Source organism: Monodelphis domestica, chromosome 4 (assembly GCF_027887165.1).
Source record: "Monodelphis domestica isolate mMonDom1 chromosome 4, mMonDom1.pri, whole genome shotgun sequence".
In the NCBI taxonomy this organism is placed as follows: domain Eukaryota; kingdom Metazoa; phylum Chordata; class Mammalia; order Didelphimorphia; family Didelphidae; genus Monodelphis; species Monodelphis domestica.
The window spans coordinates 889406-905984 of record NC_077230.1 but is presented as its reverse complement, the minus strand read 5'-3'; the positions used below and the strand labels follow the sequence as shown (position 1 = coordinate 905984).

General features: G+C 37.2%; 1 long non-coding RNA gene across 2 annotated transcripts; it reads right to left on the bottom strand.

Annotated features, from left to right (window-relative positions):
* Window positions 1-1068: 1068 nt before the first annotated feature.
* On the bottom strand, window positions 1069-11393 carry LOC130458852 (uncharacterized). Of its 2 annotated transcripts, none has more exons than XR_008918233.1 (3): window positions 11174-11393; window positions 1942-2091; window positions 1069-1809 (listed from the first exon to the last, which is right to left on the bottom strand). It is a non-coding gene; the product is annotated as an uncharacterized LOC130458852 (long non-coding RNA). The 2 variants fall into 2 exon arrangements; XR_008918234.1 differs by having other exon boundaries at window positions 11235-11393.
* Window positions 11394-16579: the final 5186 nt, after the last annotated feature.

Here is a 16579-nt window from a genome sequence, read left to right as displayed (position 1 = left end):
TAACCAGTGTGTTCTCAGGGTCAGGTAGACCAAGGAGGCCATTGTTGCTGGATTATAAAGCACAAGGGGGTGGAGAGATGAGCCATATAAGGGACAGGAAAGGAAAGATGAAGCCAAGAGGACTTCTAATAGCCAAAAAGATCACTTTTTATTTGATCCTGGAGGCAGTAGTGAGTCAATAGAGTTTATTGACCAGGAGGCTGATATCATTTATTTTTATTTTTTAAAATTTTATTTAATGAGTCAATTTAGAGCATTTTCCCTTGGTTACAGGAATCATATTCTTCCTCCCCCCCAACCCCTTCCCATAGCCTATGTGCAATTCCACTGGGTTTTACATGTGCCCTTGATCAGCACCCATTTCCATGTTGGTGCTTGCACCGGGATGATCACTTAGAGTCTCCATCCCAGCCATGTGATCAAGCCGTTGTTTTGCTTCTGTGTTTCTTGTATCTCCACTTTAGCAAGAGCAGTTTGCCATCTGAGTGGAGAATGGGCTGACGTAGAGACAGGGAGGTCAGGCTATTGTAATAGCGCAGTCATGAAGTGATGAGAGCTTAATACCAGGATTTATGCCTATTTAGGGGAGATTTTAGAACTTCTCATTGTTAAAAGTTACATAAATTTCAGATTAAAGTAATGAAACATGTTTTACCTGTTTTTAAGAGTAGTAAATCCTACTAACTTCGACTTGAGTGTGATCATATGTCTTTGGGGAAAGATCAGCAAGACTGGAAGTGCATATTAGCAGAAGTTAAACGATAGCGAAACGCCTACGAAAGTGTATGTGATGTCCATGTAAATTCACACTTAATGAATTATATTGGCACACTTAAAATAAAGGGCCAGGATAAATATATCTTCTGGAAGTAAAACATGAGTAAAAAGTGATGGAGATCTGAATCTGGGGGAGGTGGCGTTTGAACCTAAGCTTTGCCACCGTGAGATCTTGGGCATGTCACAACTTCTTTAGGGCATGAGTTCAAAATCTATGATCCTATGAATGCTAAACATGTAAATGTGTTTAGGCTGTCTTGTCAGTTTGTCAAGGAAATACCAATATGCTACTTATTTTTATAGCTAATTTGTTATTTTAGAGAAGGTTAACAAAATAGGAAGTGAACACGACAAACATTTGCATGATTAAGAAGTGTCGTTTCAGAATATCATAATCAGCGATTGTGTTTCATTTTAAAACATTTTCTTACTGGCCCATCAGAAAAATTGTCAGACACACTATAGAGCATTAAGTCTCAGCCAGGCACCATGGCGTATATACAAAGATCAGGGTAGATCTCACCCTCAGAGAGATGATGGTCTGGTCAACTAAGAACATACGCTTTCATGTCATATGCCCAGTGGCTTGATGGTCTCCTTCCCATCGATATCTCACCACGAGGCACATATGACAAGCCTTCTTCATTTTTTCACCCTGTATAACTCTTCTCTATATGCTTCCATGAGTGGTCTCACAGGGATCTTCCCAATATCCAGAGGGACTCACCAGATCTCAATCTAGACTGTGCACGTCAATGGAGTTCGCAGGCTGAGGACTGGCTATCCCTTACTTTCACCGCACAGTCAGCTTGCAGCTTTTTTCAGGTACTTATTTGTCTGAGGAAGACATTTGGGTCACTTCCCCCGTGTACTTCTTCCCTGGTCGTACTCGGGAGCACCAAGTACTTCTCCAACGCTTCCTTTGATATCCCACAACTTTAGTTCTTCAGAGACGATGAAAACGTTTAACTCGGAGCTGTACAACTTCACTGGAAGAATGTTGGGGTCAAAAGTTGGCTTTGGAGGGGAAGTCTGGGGGAAGACGGCAGACGAGAACAGGCAGTCGCATCACTCTACAAGTTCCTCCACCAATAATTAAGAATGGTGCCTCAGAGTGAACTTGAAAGTGGCAAAAATGACCAAGCATCAGGGAGACACACTTACCCACTGTAGAGAAACCTGGAAGGAAGCTGGGAAGGCTTTAGGTGGAGGTCCTGGAGTCCTGGAGTCAACTGTACCGACCACAGCCTCAGCTCCGGTTGAGCAGTGAACTGGGAGAAGACTGAACTGAGTAGCCACTGTCTCATGCTGGGGCTGCAGAAGAGGAAGAATGAATGCACGCTGGTGAGTACAATGTATGAGAGATGAGAATCTCTGGAGCACAGAGTTCTTGATTGTGGAAGAGCCGTCTAGCATTGGCAGCTTGTTTGTCTTTACCTTTTTATTTATTTATTTCTGTTTTAATTTACCAATTACATGTAATAACAAATTCCCATATAAGTTTTCTGAAATAACATGATCCAATTGTCTCCTTCCTTCCCTTCCCTCCCACTTCCCAGAGATACCAGGAAATCCAATCTGGGTTGTGCCTGTATTATCCCCCAAACATTTTGTTCATCTTTGTCAGATAAAACTCATATAAAATCCAAACTCCAAAATAAAAACCAAATAAACAGCTTGTTTTTTGTTGTTCTGGAGACGTACAGTATTCTTTGTCATAAACCCATCAGGATTGTGCAGCATCATTGAATTGCTGAGACTGTCTTTCACAATTCACTGATTTCACAATATTGTTGTGACTGCATATACAATGTTCTCCTGCTTCTCTTATTTCACTCTACATCCATTCATGTAGGTCTTTCTGAGACCATCCTATTCACCGCTTCTGACATCACAGTAGTATTCCATCACCACCACATGCCATCATTTGTTTATTCATTCTCCAATGGATGAGCATCCCTTCACTTTCTCATTCTTTTGCCACCACAAAAAGAGCAGCTCTAAATATTTCTGTAAAGTAGGACCTTTCTCTCTTTTACCGCCTTGGGATACAGACCAGTAGTGGTATTACTGAATCAAAAGATAGGCATCGTTTTTATAGCCCTTTAGGCACAGTCCAAATTGCCATCCAGAAATGGATCTGTTCACAGCTCCTTCAGCCACGGATTCGTGTCCCAATTTTGCTACACCCCCTCCAACACTTCTCCCTTTCCTTTTCTGTCATAGTGGTCGATCTTTGAGGTGTGATGTAGTACCTCGGATATTTTAATGTGAATTTCTCTAATAAATAATGATTTAGAACATTTTTATATGATTATTGCTTTGATGTCTTCATCTGAGAATTCCTTGTTCCTATCCTTTCACTATGTGTCAATTGGGGAATAGCTTGCATTCATATACATTTGACCTAGCTCTCTACATTTTGGAGAAATGAGACCTTTTCCAGAAATTTGTTATAAAATCTCCCCATTTATTGCTTTCCTTCTAATCTTTGTTTGTACAAAACCTTTTAAATTTCATATAGTCAAAATTATCCATTTTACCTCTTGAAATGTTCTCTTTCTCTTACTTGATCATGTTTCTTCCCTTCTCTATAGATGCAGTAGGTAAACTCGTCTGTGTTCCCCTAATTCACCCTTTAAATGTAAATCATATCCATTATGACTATATCACGGTGTGGGGTGCGAGATATTGGCCTAACCTTCGTTGCTGTCATACTGCTTTCCAGTTTTCCCAGCAGTTCTTGTCAGAGAGTGATTTCTTACCCCCCAGACTGGGGTCCTTCGGTGGAGCAAACACTGGATCGCTAATGCCATTTGCCCTTGACCTAGTCCATCCATCCACCATCCTATTTCTCAGTCCATACCAGACTGTTTTTGAGGGTTACCTCTTCATAGTACCACTTGAGATCCGGTAGGCCACCACCGTTCACGTTCTGTCATTAATCTCCTGGACGTTCTCCATCTTTTGTGCTCCCAGATTAACTCTGCTGTTATTTTTTCTAGTTCTATGAAATAGTTCCATTGATATGGGCCTGAATGAGTGAATTAATTTAGATCGAATGGTCATTCTTGCTATATGAGCTCTGCTTTATCCATGAGCAATTGATATTTATCCAGCTATTTAGATTTAACTTTATTTGTGCGAAAAGTATTTTGTAATTGTGTCTATAGAATTTCTGATGACTTACGTGGGCTTATTTTGCATCCTGCAACCTTGTGGACATCCTTCATTATCCCAACTAGTTTTTTGCTTGATTCTCCAGCATTCTCCAACTATAACATTATATAATCCACAAAGAGTGGTAGTTTGATTTCCTCATTGCCTGCTTTGACTCTTGCCAGGCTTTTTCTTCTCTTCTTGCTAAAGCTGTATTCATAGTACAATATCAAATGATAGCAGTGGCCGTGGGCACCCTTGCTTCAACCCTGATCTTAATGGGAAGGTTTCTAACTTATTCCCATGGCAGATGGCACTTGCCGAGGGTATTAGATCCTACTTATCATTTTAAGGGCAATGATTCCCTTGAGTTCTAGTGGATTTAATAGGAATGGGTGTTGTGTTTTGCCTAAAGCCTTTTCTACATCTCATGACATAATAACGTGATTTCTGTTACTCTGGTTATAGATGTGGCCAATTATAGTTTTTCTGGTATTAAGCCAGCCTCGCATTCTTAGTATAAATCCCACCTGGTCACAGTGAATGATTCTTATGATACATTGCTATAGTCTCTTTGCTAGTATTTTATTTAAGATTCTTGCATTGATATTCATTAAGGAAACTGGTTGGTAATTTTCTTTGTTTTGGGTCTTCCTGGCATAGGTATCAATACCATATTTGCATTGTAAAAAGAATCTTTCTTTATCTATTTTGCCAAATAGTTTATATTCTGTTGGGTTTAATTGTTCTTTAATTCTCTTGTGAATCCATCTGGCACTGGGGAGATTTTCTTAGGGGGTCTATTGATGGTGTGTTACATTTCTTTTTCTGATGGGATTATTTAAGTATTCTATTTCTTCTTTTGTTAATCTGGGCAATTTATATTTTTGTGAATATTCATCCACTTCTCATAGATTGCCTGATTTATTGTGAAATAATTGGGCAAAATAGCTCCTAATGATGGCTTTAATTTCTCCTTCATTGGAGATAAAATCACTCTTTTCATTTTTGATACTGGTAATTTGATTCTCATCTTTCCTTTTTTAAATCAAATTAACCAGTGTTCTATCTATTTTGTTTGTTTGTTTGAATAAAACCAACTTCTAGTCTTTTTAAATTATTAATTCAATAGTTCTCTCTTAGTTTTATCAATTTCTCCTTTGATTTTTTAGGATTTCCAATTTAGTCTTTAATGGAGGATTTTTAATTAGTTCCTTTTTTATTTTTCTTAATTGCACATCCAATTTATTGATCTGCTTTTTCTGTATTTTATTGATATAAGGATTGAAAGACATACATTTTCCCTGAATATTGCTTTAGCTATAACTCATAAATGTTGATATTGTTGCTTCTATTTTCATTCTCTTTAATGAAATCTGTGATGATTTCTATACTCTATTCTTTGACCCATTTGTTTTTTAGAATTATATTCTTTAGTTAACAATTAAATTTTAAATTGTCTTTCCTTGAACCCCTTTTGATTATATTTTGATTACATCATGATCTGAAAAGAATGCATTTATTATTTCTGCTTTTCTGTATTTGATTGTGTAGTTTTTATTCCCTAATATATGGCCGGTTTTTGTGCCATGTGCTACTGAAAAGAAGGTATATTCTTTTTTTATTCCATTTTGTTTTCTTCAGAGATCTTTTATCTAGCTTTTCTAAAATTTCATTCACTTCCTTCACTTCTTTCTTATTCATATTTTGGTTAGATTTATCTAGTTCTGAGAGAGAAAGGTTGAGGTCATTCACTAGTATAGTTTTACTGTCTATTCCTTCCTTAAGCTCATTTAATTTTTCCCTTAAAAAATTGGAGGCTATAGCATTTGGCTCATATATGTTGTATATTGATAGTTCTTCATTATCTACACTGCATTTTATCAACCTGCAATTTCCTTTTTTATCTCTTTTAGCTAGATTTTTTTTGCCTTTAGCTTTGTCTGAGATAATGATTACTACCCCTGCCTTCTATGTCTCATTTGAAGCCCAATAGATTCTGCTCTAGCCTCTGACCTTTATGCTGTGTGTGTCTACCTGCCTCATATGTGTTTCTTGTAAACAACATATTCAGGTTTTTAATCCACTCTGCTCTCCACTTCCATTTTATGTGTGAGTTCATCCCATACCTTCAAAGTTGACTATCACCTGTGCCTTCCCTCCCTCTCATTTCCTCTTTTGATCCTGTCCTTTTTCTTTTCACTCTGTCCCTTCTCACAAGTATTTTGTTCTTAATCATCACCTTCTATTTCCCCCTCTCTTCTCTTCCCCTCTCCTACTTCTTTATAGGGTAAGATAGTATTCTATACCCAAATGAGTATGGCTGTTATTCCCTCTTTGAGCCAATTCCAGTGAGAGAAAGGTTTAAGCATTATCTGTCACCATCCTCATTGACCCCTCCATTGTAACAGTTTTTTTTTCATGCCTCTTTAAGTGATATCCTTTACTCAATCATTGTACCTCTCTCTGCCCTTTTCTCTTGGTGCAATTTCTTTTTCACCCCATGAATTTTTTTTGCATATCATCCTAAACAGTTACTCTCATGCCCTCTTACTATGTACACTACTTCTAGCTACTTTGCTAATAACAAAAAAAAAAATTGAGTTACAAATATCTTTCCATGTAGGAATATGGGTAGTTTTACTTTTTTGAATCTCTTAAATATTCTCTTTCTTATTTTACCTTTTAATGCTTCTCTTGAATCTTGTATTTGGACATCAGATTGTCTGCTTAGGTCTGATCTTTTCATCAGGAATGCCTGGAAATCTTGTATTTTATTAAATGACCTTTCTTTTTCTCCTTAAAAAATATAGTCATTTTTATGGGTGGGTAAGTCATTCTTTGTTGTAAACCTATTTTCTTTGCCTTTTGGAATATAATAAACCAAGCTTTCTGATGCTTTAATATAGAAGCTGCTGAATCCTGTGTAATCATGACTGTGACTCCATGATATTTGAATTGTTTCTTTCTGTCTGCTTGTATCATATTCTCCTTGGTCTGGGGGCCCTTTGTTTTGACTATAATAATCCTGGGAACTTTCATTTGGGAATTTATTGCAGGAGATGATTGTTGGATTCTTTCAATTTCTATTTTACTCTCTTGTTCAATATCAGGGCAGTTTTCTTTGATAATTTCTTATAATATGATGTCCAGGCTTTTTTTTTTTTTTTTTGATTATGACTTTCAAGTGGTCCAATAATTTTAGATTGTCTCTTTTGTATGTGTTTTCCAGATCAGTTGTTTTTTAATGAGATATTTCATATTTTATTTTTTTCTTTGATTTTGCTTTGTTTCTTGAAGTCTCATGATGTAATTGCTTTTGATTTTACCCAATTTTAATTTTTAAGAAATGATTTTTCCCATGAGCTTTTGAACCTCCTTTTCTATTTGGTGAATTCTACTTTTTAGAAAAACTTTTCTAAATCATTGGATTTTTGTACCTCTTTTTCCATTGGCCAATTCTGCTTTTTAAGCCCTTATTTTTTCTTGCATTACTTTCATTTCTCTTCCTTATTTTTCTTCTACCTCTTTTATTTGATTTGTGTTTTCTTTCAAAATATGACTAACATGGACATATCTTTTGCATGCTTACTCATATATAAGCTATACCAAATTACTTGCTAATTTAGGATGGGGTATGGGGTATGATGGAGAGAATTTGTAACTCACAATCTAAAATTGTTTATACACATAAATTGAAACAGAACACTTAATGGCAAAAGGTTTCATTCTCTTCAGTATTTTTTTTTGTCTTTTTTTCACCATGCTGTTAACTCTATTCATAATTTGCTTGCATCCTTCTCATTTACTTTTTCAGTTTTTCCTCTTTTGCTTAATTGTTAAAAGCCTTTATGAGCTCCTCAAGGAATTCTTTTTGGTGTTGAGTCCTAGTCAAAATTCTTTTTGAGGTTTTGCATGTAGCTATTTTGACTTTATTTTCTTCTCATTTTTGTGTTTGATTTTGTCTATCTCCATAGAATCTTTCTATGGTCTTTTAATTAATTGTCATTATGATACTGTTTGCTCATTTTTCCAGCCTATTTCTTGATTTTAAACTCTAGCTTCAAGTAGGGTTCTGCTCCTAGGATGAAGAGGATACTGACCTAAACTTCAGGGTTTTTGTGCTATTATTTTCAGAATTAGTTCTGAGGGTCTGAAAGTTTTTGGTTCTTCTAAGGTGCTAGGATCTAAAGAGATTTATGGTTACCTCTCTCCTGGCTTGTGCTCTGGTCTGTGAATGACTACAAGCACTCTTCTTTGCTCTGGAACTGTGACCAGGAAACCTGTTCTCCTGGGTCTACAAGAGCAAGTGTACTAGCATCACTCTTTGCCCTTGGACTGTCCCCAGAACTGTGGTGTTGGCAATGCAACAAGGTCCTGCACTCAGGGCCAGAAGATGTCCATTGTAATCTCCTCCTCACCAGTTGTTTGCCCCCTTATAATCTGTGGGCTCCCAAAGCTGTCTCCAAGGCCTGTGCTACACTGTGCTCGGGTCCCAATCATCACCTGGGAGAAGCAGACATTTTCTTCCAATCTTCCAAGTTGTTTTGGGCTAAGAAGTTGTTTCACCTCAACCCTTTGTGGTTCTTTCCCTTCAGAATTCAATTTGAGGCATCATTTTAAGGTTGTTGGAAGGGGCATTTGAGAGTTCAGATGATTTCCTATTTTTAGTCTGCCATCTTGGCTTTTTCTCTCTTTCCATATGGTTGTTAAGAATATCCAGACTCCCAGACTCCCAATTCAGGTTGCTAGACCTGACTTCTCTCTCTCTCTCACTCTCGCTCTCTCTCATTCTCTCTCTCTTCCCTAGACCCAATCTGGTGCTAATGACTACTGATTTAACCTTTGTAATATCTCTCAGATGCGTCTTCTTCCTTCTGTTGATATCGTGAACACTGTGATCCAGGCCCTCATCTTTTCATACCGCACCTATTGCAATAGCCTACTTATTGTGTGACGTCTTCAAGTCTTTCCTCAGTTCATTTCATCCCCCATTCGGCTTCCAACTGTGTCATTTCACCACCTCATATTCAATAAACTCCAAAGGCTATCTATCACCTTCAGGACAAGATATAAGCCCTCTATCCGGCATTCAAAGTCCTTTATAGCCTCATTCCACTCAGCTTCCCTGGATTCTTTCACCTTACATTCTCTCTTTTTAACTATGTACACTTTCCTGATCCTATTACCTTATACCATATTAGAAACAAATGAGTTTATGCCATAGCAGACAATCACCTTGGATTTAAGTGCTTACCTCTCTGCCCTTTCTACAAGGTGAGCTGACATGTGTGTAGAGTAGTATATAAGATAGGATAGTATATATCACTAAGAGAAGCTCTCCTATAAAGTTCTTCCATGCATATGACGAGATTCCTTGAGAGCTATAGCAATAGATATAATGAGCTTATAAACTATCCCTTGGATAGTCCTAGCAATTTCAGAGCAAGGCGCTAACATGTTTTTATTTAGAGAAGTCTCCTGAGCAGAAGGCAATATCGGTTTGAAATTATTTTCATCAAACAGTAAAGCCTCCACATTTAGACTCAACGTTACAGTCTGTGATGTTGCTTCATATGGAAACAGAAATGACAATGATAAAACAAATATGGGAATAGTGGTTCTACTGGATCACATAGATGAAAAGGATGCCCATGAGGGCAGAGGTATAATTTTGAGAGTGTTTATTTTCAAGATACTTGATGTAGAAGAAGATACCAAAGACAGGGAAAGAACCTTGGACCTTATTAAAAAGTGACAGAAAGCATTAGAAACCCTGATCCATAAGATCACCGAGTATTTTAAGTTTTATGAAAATAATCTACACATGCATAATAGAAGGGAATCTCTATGTTTTTACAAGTGATAACCCACAGAAAACTATACCTTTACCATCAAAGAAATGACAAAGATGTTATGAATACAAAATCTCTCTGGGTTAATTTTGTATTGACTATTTAAAATAGTTAAATCAAAACACTACCTAAACGCTGTCCTCCAATATATCTCTCATATATCTCTAAGATATATGACCAAGATATATATTAAACTAGATGACTCAGTAGATAAATTTCCAGGACTGGAGACAGGAGTTCCTGAGTTCAAATTTGACCTCAGACACTTACTAACTGTGTGACCCTAGGTAAGTCACTTAATCTCAAATGCTTAATCCCTTACTGCTCTTCTGCCTTGGAACCAATATTTAGTATCAATTCCAAGACAGAATGTAAGATTTAAAAAGAATATATATTATTCCTTGAAAGATAAAACAATAAAGATAAGCTTACTTGATTATCTTAATAACAAATGAAGTTTATAATAAAGAATCCATCTTTAACTGACTTTTATATTTCATTTTCTCTATAAAGCATATTCATCAAATGTATTTGCCAGTGCCATGTAGGTCATCAAATGCAGAGCTCAATTCCAAGGAAGATTCTGTCTGAGGTTTTCCTGTAGCTCATTTTTGAATGGCAGCCTTCTGATGAAATTCAGCTCTGTGACATTGTAAAGTCTCTTCTATAGATTATTTGGACCTCTGGCTCTTCAGAAATGGGAAGGATTGGTGAAACTTTTATGCCCCGTTTATCTACTCTCCAGTATGCTCTGTATTCTGATAACCCTTTTTGTGATCATTGAATTGATGATCATCAGTATTCACTAAGTAATTTATTGGCATAATTACAATCACAGGGACATCACAAAAGTAATGAATGAAGAATAAACACAGTAATGCCATCACTCTATTACTTTCACAGAATTTCATCCCTATGTCCATGATTTCCCCCTTATATTCCTCACACTCTTGAACCCTATAATACCTTTTTTGCAGGTGAAATAAATGAATAATTGCATCAAAATATCACCACCACAGCTCCTACCCATTCCCTCTTAGGACAATAACCAAGAAAATTTTTGATAAAAACAATATTGAAAATATCAGCATTGAATCATGCCCCTCCCACCCCACAAACACCCCCTCTTGGCCCTGGCACTGGGTCAGGATTGAGAGAAATCAGATCTCATCTTCGGAATAGAGCCCTGCACAAACAATATAGGATTTTATCTACCAAGCCACTAGAATGGGGAGAACAACCAACAAAATGTAATTGGGATATGGGGGGGCAGTCATAATGGCCTTCTGGGCAATTCGAGCTTTGGGTGCAAGTGGGGAGAGCAGGACTAGGGAGAGTGGCTGAAGGTCCACACGCATTTGTCATTTCTCTGCAAAGCACACCTGAGATGGTACCAGAGAATCTCCTTTGTTCTATCAGGTGGCCGCATCCTTTGATGCTTACGGTAGAAGATGTAAAGCACGCCGCGTCCAGGTCTGATGGGGCTTCCCATTTTCCTAAGGAGAGCAGCAGGGGATCAAGGAGTGACTGATGGCCCCCTCCCGACTCCCCAGCTCAGGTTAGCACCACTCCTGGCTACATAATTCTTTTCACAGGCTCTACCATAGCAGATGTCCATCTCGTGGGCCGGGACGTGGATTTAGTGAAGTATTATGATGTCCTAATGATGAGTGTGGCAAATGCAAAGAAATATTGGAAGGATCGTATAAACTCTCCAATAAGAAGGAAGGCAGTTGTAAACAAATATAGTGATTAAAGTAATGAAAACGGAAAGGACAAAACAAATGAAGTCAAACTCTGTAATTAGAATGACCGAGCCTGGCCACACAGTGGCCACAGGAGTTTGTATCTTCCTCTCTTCTTTATAGAACTAGAAGCTATGAGTAGAGCATCCCTGAATACTGGCTCCTCCCCTACTGCTCACAGCATGGACAGGTCTCCCCCATTCTCAAAAAGTCCGCTCTTTTCATATCGTTTCTGGGTTTTTTGTGCCTAAATTCCGTAAAAAGGCTATCTCTAATAGGTGCCCCCTTTTCCTGCCCCCCTATTCTATTCTTACCCCTTTACACTCCAGCCACGGACCGTATCATTTTCCCAAGACTGCTCTCTCCACAGTCATCAGTGATCTCTTAATGAACTCTTCTCATTCTCTTTGATGCCGCTAATACTCTTCTTCATGATAACCTCTCATGTCTAGGTTGTTTTGGACGCTACTTCCTCCTCATTCTCCTCCTAGCCACGGTTCTCGTTGCTCTCCTTTGCTGGGTCCTTATCCAGATCAGAGCCCCAGGTTTTCGTCCTGGGCTAGCTTCTCTTTTCCACACCACTTTACGTGGCGATCTCACCAGCTCTCCTGGCTTTCATGACCATCTTTCTGATGATAATGGCCAAATCAAGCTATCTTGTTTTAATGTCTCTGACCGGCCTTCAGTCTTGCATCTCCAACTGCCTTTCAGACATCTTGAAATGGATGTCCAGAAGGTATCCAAGCCTCAACATTTCCAAAACCAAGATCATTATTTGCCTCTCAACCCTTCCTATCTCTCGCTTCCCCTGTTCCCGGGGAGGGCAAGATCATTCTCCCAGTCTCTCAGGTTTGAACTTAGGCGTCTACTTCTACTCCTTTTTTTTTTTGACACCCTAAACATCCAGTCTGTCCCAAGGACTATCGATTTCTCCTTTGCAACAGGTTTCAAATATGCACCCTTTTCTTCTCTGACACTGCTCGGTACATGGCTCTGGGGCAGGTCTTCATCACCTCACTTTGGGCTATTGTAATAGTCTGCTAGTGGGGCTACTTGATTCAAATATCTTCCACTACAATCCGGTCTTCATTCAAGTCCACAAAAACACTTTCTTTAAGCACAGGCCTGACCATGCCACCTCTACTCATTTAACTCCAGGGTCTCCTTTTTGCTTCCAAGATCAAATACAACATTTTCTGTTGAGTGTTCAAATCCCTTCGTAATTCAGCCTCGTCCTACCTGTACAGCCTTCTTGTATCTTATTCTCCTCCATGTACCTTGGGTGACACTGGCCTCTTTGCTGTTCCTCAAATAAAACACTCCATCTCCCAACTCCAAGAATGTTCTCTGGCTGCCCTCCATGCCCACAACGTTCCTTCTTTTTCATCTCTGACTGCTGACTTCTAAATCCATTTTCTAAAATCCCATTTTCTATAGGAAACCTTTTCCGATCCCTCTTGATTCTGTTTCCTTTCTTCTATCCATTATTTCCTATTCATTCTCTATGTAGTTTATTTGTATATATTTGTTTGCTTGTTATCTCCACCATTATATTATGAGTTCCCTGAAGGCAGATAATGTCCTTTCTTCTCTTTTTTAAGTTATCGTGGTACATAGTAGATATTTAATACTGACAGATTGAATATTGGAAAAAGATAAAATTAATATTCCCAATAGTTCATACTGTATGCATTTCTATTGTATTGATTCAACAATGTAATTGATTTTATTCTGTGATGGTTTTTATAAGTGAGTCTACATTTGCTTAGAGCCATCTTTCTATGTCCTTGAAATGAGTTCAGGAATTCATATTTCCCTTTGAGTTGCTTTAAAGTTATAATTAATGAGAAAAATTGTTATCTAATACATCTTCAGCCTCTGGGAAAATATCAAGACTTCTGGTGTTATTCTTAAGTGAAGTCTGCTAATGCAGGTCCACTAACCAAGTCTGTAATACATGGATAGGTCCTATAAGTCAATCTAACATTCCTCTATGACAGAGAGGGGTGGTTACTACCATGTGAGTGCTAACCTGTTCTTCTTGATGTCATCAATCCTATTGTCCTCAGCCCTATATTCTCCCCATCTACTCAGCTGTTCTTTGTACTCCCCCAAACTCAATGGAAGCTGAGGAGCCCTCCCTTGATGTCTTTAGTCATTGAAAGAGGCTGTTGACTTGATTTATTGATCACAGTTTACCTTAATTTTCAAATGTAACAATTGCATATACTGAGAAACTTGACTAATATGTTATTCAGTAGTTGTGAAGTATAAGCTTTCTTTTTTATTCTTTTCAGAATGAGAAAAGGGGAGGAATACATTTGTAAATTAAGGTGTTGTAAAAACAAGTGATATCAATAAAAATGATTTTAAAAATTATCCCCAAACTGAAGAAATTTCAGTTTTGGTAGGCTCTAATATATTATCCTCAAGGGAAAAACTAATACAAAGCTCTTTAAAAAATGTATACATTGATGGATTTCTAATCTCATCACTGTTAGCAATCCATCTAATGGTAGAGATTACAACATATTCAATGCCTTCCCTTCCTATACAACTCCCATCTGCAACCAAAATATTATAAATATCACTATAACTATAAACACTTGATTACAGATAGAAGCTAAAGGCAAAATTAGTTTGGAATCAGTTCTCACAACAATTACAGAAGAATATGGCAAAACATTTTGAGTAGCATTGTTCAATACAAAAGTAAAAAGTATGTAAATAAATCTGGCATGAGACCAAACTAATCTACATCATCCGAAGTACATAACATAGATACATTTAGCAAGAATACAATACATTGTGTGAAGATTGGATTTGGCTATCTCTTGATTGTAACAATGAAGGTACTTAGCTCTTCCTTTATGGGGAAGATTGAATGTAATCCACAATCTATTTTTAGATTTTAATCCCCCAAAGTGTTAACTCAGTATTTGAAGTAGATCTGCCCATTTTAATCTACAAAAAACTAACTAACCACTAAAGGTGCAAACTAACTACTAAAGGTGTAATATAGCCAAAAAAGGTATAATCTAAACAAAAAAGGTGTGAAATAAAGAGTAGGCAGTCTTGGAGAGAGCATCTGCTATGATCGGTAGTTGTGAAATTTAGGGGAGGTGACACAAGAGAAACAGATCCTTAAATAGAGGAAACAGAGACACAGAAGAGATAGATCAAAGAACTCTGACTCAGAGTTGGACTGGAGGATCAGTCTCTCGAGCTTGGAGTGAAGAAGAGTTACTCAGAGGAGAGACTAGAAGATAGACACTTGGACTTGGCTATGGAACTGGATCCTGGAGGAGCTCGTGCAGGAGATTTCAGACTGCTTTCCTTTTAGAAGGTCACTGTGGTGAGTGAAAGGCTGACTTAGTTTCCCTGCCTTTCTGGAGGTGTGAACCTCCAAAGAAAAGACCATCGCCTTGAGACTCTTTTCCTGATTAGGGTCTTAGAATTTCTACCTGGCTCAGAGGAAGCCAGAGCTTTCATTCTCTCTCTCTCTCTCTCTCTCTCTCTCTCTCTCTCTCTCTCTCTCTCTCTCTCTCTCTCTTCTCTCTCTCCCCTCATTTCTTTCTTCCTTAATATCTTCCCTCTATTGTAAATAAACTATCATAAATTCCATTCTACTGTAGTAATTCATTTTGGGATTTAAAAATTAAATCCCTGGTGACCACCAATTAAATTATTAAAGCCCAACCATAAAAAATTTAACAATTGTAATAATACAAAGGACAAGTGGACAGTGCTTAGGACTCAGAATATGAAAGAAGAAAAAATTACAATGTACTGCATTTGTAAAATTGTGTAATCCTCTATAACGATTTTGGTTTTTTCTTTAGCTAAAAGATAACACTTTTTCAATGGAAATATTTTTCATGAATACTATAAAGATAATTGAGTTGAACTTTACAATCTATGAACCACAATCTCAAATGAATTTGAATTTCCACAGATGCCAAAAGGAAAAAACAAAGCACATGTAGGCTATAATATATTTCCAGTGATCAAATATGTTTCAGAAGAGGGATATCCCTGAGGAAATATATGATCACTAAATGAAGGGGGGTAGAAGGACAGTTCAAGTTCTCTACTACTACCCATGAAATGTAAAAAGATCTTCAAAGCTTCAAAGCATGTTGTGTGGATCCTCTTTGTCTAATCTATGATGAACGTGATTGGGAACATTGTGATCCATTCTGACAGAAAGATATCCATATCACTGATATCATAGTTTATCAAAAGATTGAGAGATATAGCATATTGTCCTATAAATACTGTGATAAAGCAATATTATGAGAAATTTTCATATGCTGAGCAACATTTACATGCTTCTAGTTTAATGTATTAACAATGAATGTGTAAGTTGATCACCAATTAAAAATAAGAGAAAAAAGTATACCAGTAAAAGAAAAATGATATTTGAGTGGGCAGTCTTAAATAATATGAAATTATTAAGATAATTCCTTTTCCACATCTTTCAAAATCCTTGGTGCTTGCCTTTTAAATGCTAATAACAAACTAGTGGATACTCAAAATATCTATCATTTCAGTATAGTCTCCCAAGGTATTCTTGGAGTGAGACCAGTGATTTTCAATGTACCATTATTTGTGTTAAAAAAGGTCTCTTAAGGCCAAAAGTCCTACTCATAGTGCTTACACTTAGTAATTAGTGGCACTAATTGAGCTATTGAAATTATATTCTTTAACTCCATTTATTTACAAAGCTATGACATTCTACCATTTTCTAGAAAATGATATGGCAATCATTCTTAAGTTTACAACACTCTAGTCAACTTGGTATTGCCATTCCCTCTGTCAAATATTTCTTTGCCTACCTTTTCTATTTGTCTAAATTTTACTAATTTCCCAAGATACAGCTTAAATCCTTTTGCATCTGTGAAACCATCTATTAAGTGTGTGACTTGGCAAGCCGTTTTTACCTTCAAGAAAGTCATTTTCCTTCTCTATTAAAAGAAGACTGAATTAGACTAGATGACTTAAAAATATCTTATGACCAATTCTAGTTAGTGCAAATGTAAT